The sequence below is a fragment of the Triticum aestivum genome, chromosome 6B, assembly GCF_018294505.1.
Source record: "Triticum aestivum cultivar Chinese Spring chromosome 6B, IWGSC CS RefSeq v2.1, whole genome shotgun sequence".
NCBI classification, from domain to species: domain Eukaryota; kingdom Viridiplantae; phylum Streptophyta; class Magnoliopsida; order Poales; family Poaceae; genus Triticum; species Triticum aestivum.
In genome coordinates this window covers 7,719,752-7,726,188 of record NC_057810.1, presented here as the reverse complement: position 1 = coordinate 7,726,188, position 6,437 = coordinate 7,719,752, and positions in this window count along the sequence as shown.

Genomic DNA, 6,437 nt, shown 5'->3' with positions numbered 1-6,437 from the left:
CCCGAAACCCCTTTCGGTCATGCTGGTCATCACCCGGTACCCCTGGAACAATTCTGGACTACAATACCCTTGTCCAATATATCAATATTCACCTCCGGACCATTCCGGAGTTCCTCGTCATGTCCGGGATCTTATCTGAGACTCCGAACAACCTTCGGGAACCACCATAATGACTCAACTATACTTATATCTTCACCAAACATTAAGTGTGTAGACCCTGCGGGTTCGAGAACTATGCATACATGACCGAGACACCTCTATGGTCAATAACCAATAGCAGGACCTGAATGCCCATATTGGTTCCTACATATTCTACAAAGATCTTATCGGTCAAACCTTGATGTCAAGGATTCAACTAATCCTGTATGCAGTTCCCTTTGTCTATCGGTATGTTACTTGCCCGAGATTCGATCGTCAACATCCCCATACCTAGTTCAATCATGTTACTGGCAAGTCTCTTTACTCCGTAATACAAGATCCCGTGGCTAACCTATTAGTCACATTGTTTGCAAGCTTACTATGATGTTGTATTACCGAGTGGGCCCTGGGATATCTCTCCATCATACGGAGTGACAAATTTCAGTCTTGATCCATGCCAACTCAACAGACACCCTCGGAGATACATGTAGAGGACCTTTATAGTCACCCAATTACGCTGCGACGTTTGGTACACACAAGGTATTCCTCCGGTGTCAGTGAGTTGCATGATCTCATGGTCATAGGAACATACACTTGATATGCAGAAAACAATATCAATAAACTTGATACGATCATACGCTACGTTCATAGTTTGTGTATCATTCTACTAATGATGTGATCCCGTTATCAAATGAAAACTCATGTCTATGGCTAGGAAACCATAGCCATCTTTGATCAACGAGCTAGTTTAGTAGAGGCTCACTAGGGACATGTTCTTGTCTATGTATCCACACATGTATCTGAGTTGCCGATCAATATAATTCTAGCATGAATAATAAATGATTATCATGAACAGGAAAATATGATAATAACTAATTAATTATTGCCTCTAGGGCATATTTACAACAACACCCACCAGTTATGTTGTGTCATGTCATTGTATCTATGAAACCTCAAACCTAACGAAAGTGCCTTTCTCAGCTCGAGCTCATATGGTCTCGGCATGAACAGTAAAATCTGAAAATATTTTTAAAAAATTCCTTAATTTCTTATTTTCAATTTAATATATACAGAATTTAACAATGTTCCTTACCGACCAAATGAAGCTATGTCTTGAATTTCTAAAACAGGTTTATGTTTCTCCTTTAAAGTTGTACCCCTCCATTCTATATAGAATTATGTTCTTCTACACATTGTTATAATCTGCTCACACCACACAATCAACGGCTTTTATATTTTAGATCGTAATATAATGTGAACACAACGAGGCATATTGGATATTTGTTTACAGTAAGTCTAGTGTAGAAGGCGCTTTTGACCAGCCGAATGGGGAAGAGACTGGGAGCTCTGCATGTGCATATAGTACTAGTCTGGCAGTAATAATGAAGCAATGTGTTGGTACAGGAGCTACAGTCCTTGGCCAGCGCGTGGAGTAGCATACATATTGGCAGAAGCAGGACGTGAGGCCAACTCCATCGCGCGACCCCAAACAGACGTCCGTTTTGTCCGGATTCTGTCCGTTTGGATAGGGCAATGAGGTCGTGTCCGGGCCTGTTCTAGGATGCGGTGGCCGTGCGCCCAGTGCATGGCCTCATCCATTTGCCCCATCTCGTCCGCCAGGGCCTAAAATGCTCATATTTTCATATGAAAACAAGTTTGCACGTCCAAATATTAATTGTTTGAAAATTAAAATAGTTTTACAACCCAATCGAAATTGTCTCTAATAAAGATAGTTTTACAACCAAATCGAAATTGTCTTGAATGAACATAAAACGAATCAATACATCTATCGGTTGCCAATATGCTCCCACACATGCTCAACCAAGTCATTTTAAAGAGCCTTATGAGTGTGCCAATCACGCAGCTCACGATGGAACTGGCAGAACTGATCAAACGTGGCCGGTTCTTGGTGCAGGGGCTCAACATTGTCACCTTGAAAATCAAATCCTTCGTCAAAGATACTGTCATCACGCTCGTCCTCGACGATCACGTTGTGCATGATCACACAAGCCATCATCACCTCCCAAAGCTTCCTTTCATTCCATGACAGTGCAGGGTATCGAACGATGCCCCATCGGGATTGAAGCACACCAAAAGCACGTTCCACATCCTTTCTAGCACTCTCTTGCATTTCGGCAAATCTCTTTCTCTTCTCACCTTGGGGCTTCGAGATTGTCTTCACAAAAGTTGACCACTGAGGATATATACCATCAGCTAGATAGTATCTTTTGTTGTACTGGTGACCGTTGATCTCAAAGTTGACAGGTGGGGAGCGGCCTTCTGCAAGCCTCGCGAAGACTGGAGAATGTTGCAGCAGGTTGATATCATTGTGAGAACCTGCCATGTCGAAGAAAGAATGCCATATTCAGAGATCCTGTGATGCCACCGCTTCTAATATGACAGTGCACTCGCTGACATGCCCCTTGTACTAGCCCTGCCAAGCAAATGGACAGTTCTTCCACTCCCAGTGCATACAATCTATGCTGCCAAGCATGCCTGGAAAGCCTCTAGCTGCGTTGGCCGCCAACAATCTCTCTATATCAGCGGCAGTTGGCTGGCTCAAATACTCTGGGCCAAACACCTCGATCACAGCTTGGCAGAACATGTACATTGACATCAGACATGTTGTCTCGCTCATACGCACGTACTCATCCACCAGATCGCCTGGAATTCCCTAGGCAAGCATGCGGACGGCCGCGGTGCATTTTTGGTAAGAGGAGAACCCAGGCTTGCCAAGGGCATCCGTCTTGCACTCGAAGTATGGGTCATGAGCAACCACTCCCTCTCGGATACGATTGAACACATGCCTTGCCATTCGAAAACGGCGAGGGAATTTATCCAGCTTGAAGAGCAGTTTGTTGGAAAAGTAATCGGCATAGAGCAGGGCGTGGCCTCTCTCCCTGTTGCGGTTCAGGTTGGGAGCACGGACAGGGACTGACCCCCTGTACCGAGGAAGCTTCCGTTGAATGTGGTCGTGAATGACTAGTGCATCCACCACAAGATCTTCATCATCCGACGATGAATCGTCCGATGAACAAAGGAAGTGGTGGAAGAAGAACTCGTCTCCACTGTCCATACCTTTGTGGGCAAAATGTCGAACACCTTGTGGTCGTGGTGGCGAAGAGGCCGCGATGATCACCTCGACGCAGCAGGGGTGGTTGCCGGCCGGCTACTGGCCGCTCTGGAGCCGTCGGAAGCTGCCGCGGCCGCCGTGGTACGTCGCCGGCGGTCGTGTCTCCTCTGCCACCGGCAAAGGCGGCGACGGCCAAACCTCCTCCGATCGACGGCCAAAACTACGGCGAAAGCGCGGGCGTGGTGGCGGCCATGTCTACACGTGGTTTGGTATGGACGGCCGGGGGCTGCGCGGTGAGGAGGCGGCCGGAGAATAGCGGCGGCGCCGGCGGCCGGGCGGGGCAGGAGAGAGAGGGTCGAAGCGTTGGAAGGGAGGTACTTCTAGTGTCCCCGACAGGCGGGCCACGGGGGAAGAAGGGCGTGCGTCGCGGTCTTCCGCGCGCGTCCGTTTCACCCCAAACCGAGCGCAACTTTGGGCCGGGGATGGGTCGAAAACGAACGAATTCCGGACATTTGTTCGTTTGAGGCCGTGCGTTGGGCCGTGCTATTCGTCTGTTTTACCCCAAACAGACGCACCCGGACAAAATGGGGTCGCGTGGTGGGGTTGGCCTGAAGGCAGGGTGTCTTGGCAGCAAGTTCTACATGCCAACATCTTATCTTCACGGGGTGGCTTGCAGATGTTGAGCACAGTCACTGCTAGGCCACTACTAACGGGAATGCAGCCGTCTGCTCGGCGTGGATATGATTGAAAAAAACTGTGAAGTGGTTGCTTGGGTTTTATGGAGAACTGAGTGTTCCTCACCATCTCTGCTTAACTAAGTCGGTTTGAGGTGTCGCTAATTAATCTCCTTGGAGGCATCGTTGTGAGGCATGCCATTGTCCTCCGCTTTGAGAACCTTGTTCAACAACCACCTTTTTTTGTCATGAATACGCAAAACTTGTGTATCATTCCATTTATAAAAAACATAGCGAGGAACACAGGAAGTCATGAGCATGGAACGCAGAGCAGAGAGACAAGGGTGCTCAGCCTGAACGGGAGAAAGACATAGCGAGGGAGGCAAGCCAAGCCAGCAAGACGTCAAACATCTTCAAATCCAACACCGAAGACGCCACGAGCTAGCAAGATAACGCCTTCAGAAAGACTTTGCTCCGCTAAAAAGACTTATATTTAGGAATGAAGGGAGAATAGAGTTATCAAGGTGGCCTGGCACACCTATATAAATGGAAAGTTGTAGATGGAGCACTCATGTAGGTACACTCCTCACCACTATCCAATTCTAATCTACTGCAGTCTTTAGAATGTTTCGAAAAGACTTTTATCTTTAGATAGATCAAGCGCTCTACACATATTTTGTTACACGGTGTTGACGCTGGAACGCGTCACACGAACACGTCGATGTGTATCCGCGGCACCGAGGGAGATGCTCCGCAACTCACACCGCGGGAGGCCGACTTCCAGCGCGATACGCAAGACAGTAAGCCGGCGCTTTTGGGACCCGAAACCCCACACGTCCGGGAGGGACCCCGTCTGGGCGTGCGGCGGCTATGGGCTGCCCTAGGTCGACCTGATCGCCCCTAGGGCCTCGAGGTTCGCCGCCCTGCAATGAAGAAGAATGAACGAAGAACGAGGAATAAGAAGAACTAGGGTTAAGGAGAAAAGATAAAAGATAAAAAGTGATAGATTGATTGATCGATTGTGTGTTGTTCAATCGGCCATCACCCCTCAGGTATATAAGAGGCGGCTGGACTTCCCGTGCAAGGAAAAGGCTTGGATTCACGTCCAAAACCCTAGCCAAATTCGGATTGGTTTTGTCCGAACTTTTCAAAACTGTTCGGTTTAAACTGGCTGCACCTTGCGGGTCTATTTTGTGGTGATAAACGATCTCCGATGGAAACGAGCCCAAAAGCAATCTTGACCGTTCGACGAGACGAACAACTTTTATGTTGAACATTTTTTGATCAGAGGTCATCTCGAGGGTCAAATTGATCGCGCAAAACAGGATATCCCTCGCGCTACCCATCAGACAGGGTGTCTGGTGGGGCGCGCCAGTTTTGGCCTCGTGACAGGGTTGTATTCCGATGGCTCTAACTTTTGCATACGAACTCGGATTGGAATGATTTTTATATCAAAATCGATCGTTTCGACGAGACGAAGACAATCCGTGTAGATAATTTTTCCATTTGAGATTGTCTTGGGGGCCTAATCAGCCAAACTGTACTTTGAATATAAGATCTTAGTACTTTCAGTATAGTTTCGGCCTTCGAGATGAAATCGGACTGCGATGACCCAAACTTCAAAGATGTTCACATCGACAATACGGAACTCTTTCATGAAGATCACTTCTCCATTTGAGGCCATCTTAAAATAAGTTATTGACCGTGCCTAAATCTGGTGTCAACACATGCCCCCCTGTTTTTCGGCAAAACTTGTGTGCCGAAAAATAACTTGCACGAAGTTTGTTCTAAGCGCGATGTCAACACTCCATCGGCCATTTTGTACGTGCCTTGGACGATAAGTATATATCGGCCATTTAGATTAGCAACAAAAGTGAAGCTAATCGAACATATAATGATTTGGTAATACCCTTTCATGATTTAAGAAATTATATTTTATCCATGGATTAAAATAAGCCCATTGAGGGTAACCAATCATACCTGATGAAGAATTTCATGGCATAGGCATCAACGACATTGTTGAAGAAAATGGATAATGTGTGGACCGAAGATGTTGAAACCTTCGGCTTGGTCCTTCGTAGCTTTCACTCTTTTCCTTCTTCACCTTTGTCGCACTCCTTGTAAAGGAAGCTCGCACATAATTCTTATTTTGAATATTTCCTTTGGGAACCCATGCCATATTTCTCTTTTCAAGTTCTTGTGCACTAAGCTTCTGCAACTCCTTCTTTTGCCAATATGATAAGCCAAGTGGGCATCCCAGCTGCGATTTTGTTTGAAGTAATGGCAATTCTTGTTTTACCTTGTGCACTCTCAACTTATTCCCTTCAGATTTGGCACTTGATTGACTTGCCTCATTGCCTTTTGTAGCCAATGTCAACACTTTAATTGGCTCTTTTTCATTTGAGATCATATCTGAAGTGGCACTCTTACGACCATCTCTTTTGACGCGGTAGATTTGCTCAACCACCTCCTTATTCTTCCTTGTGCACCAGACCGATTCTTTATGATTGAAACGGTCTTTGACGCGTGATTGTTCAAATGTTGATCTCCTT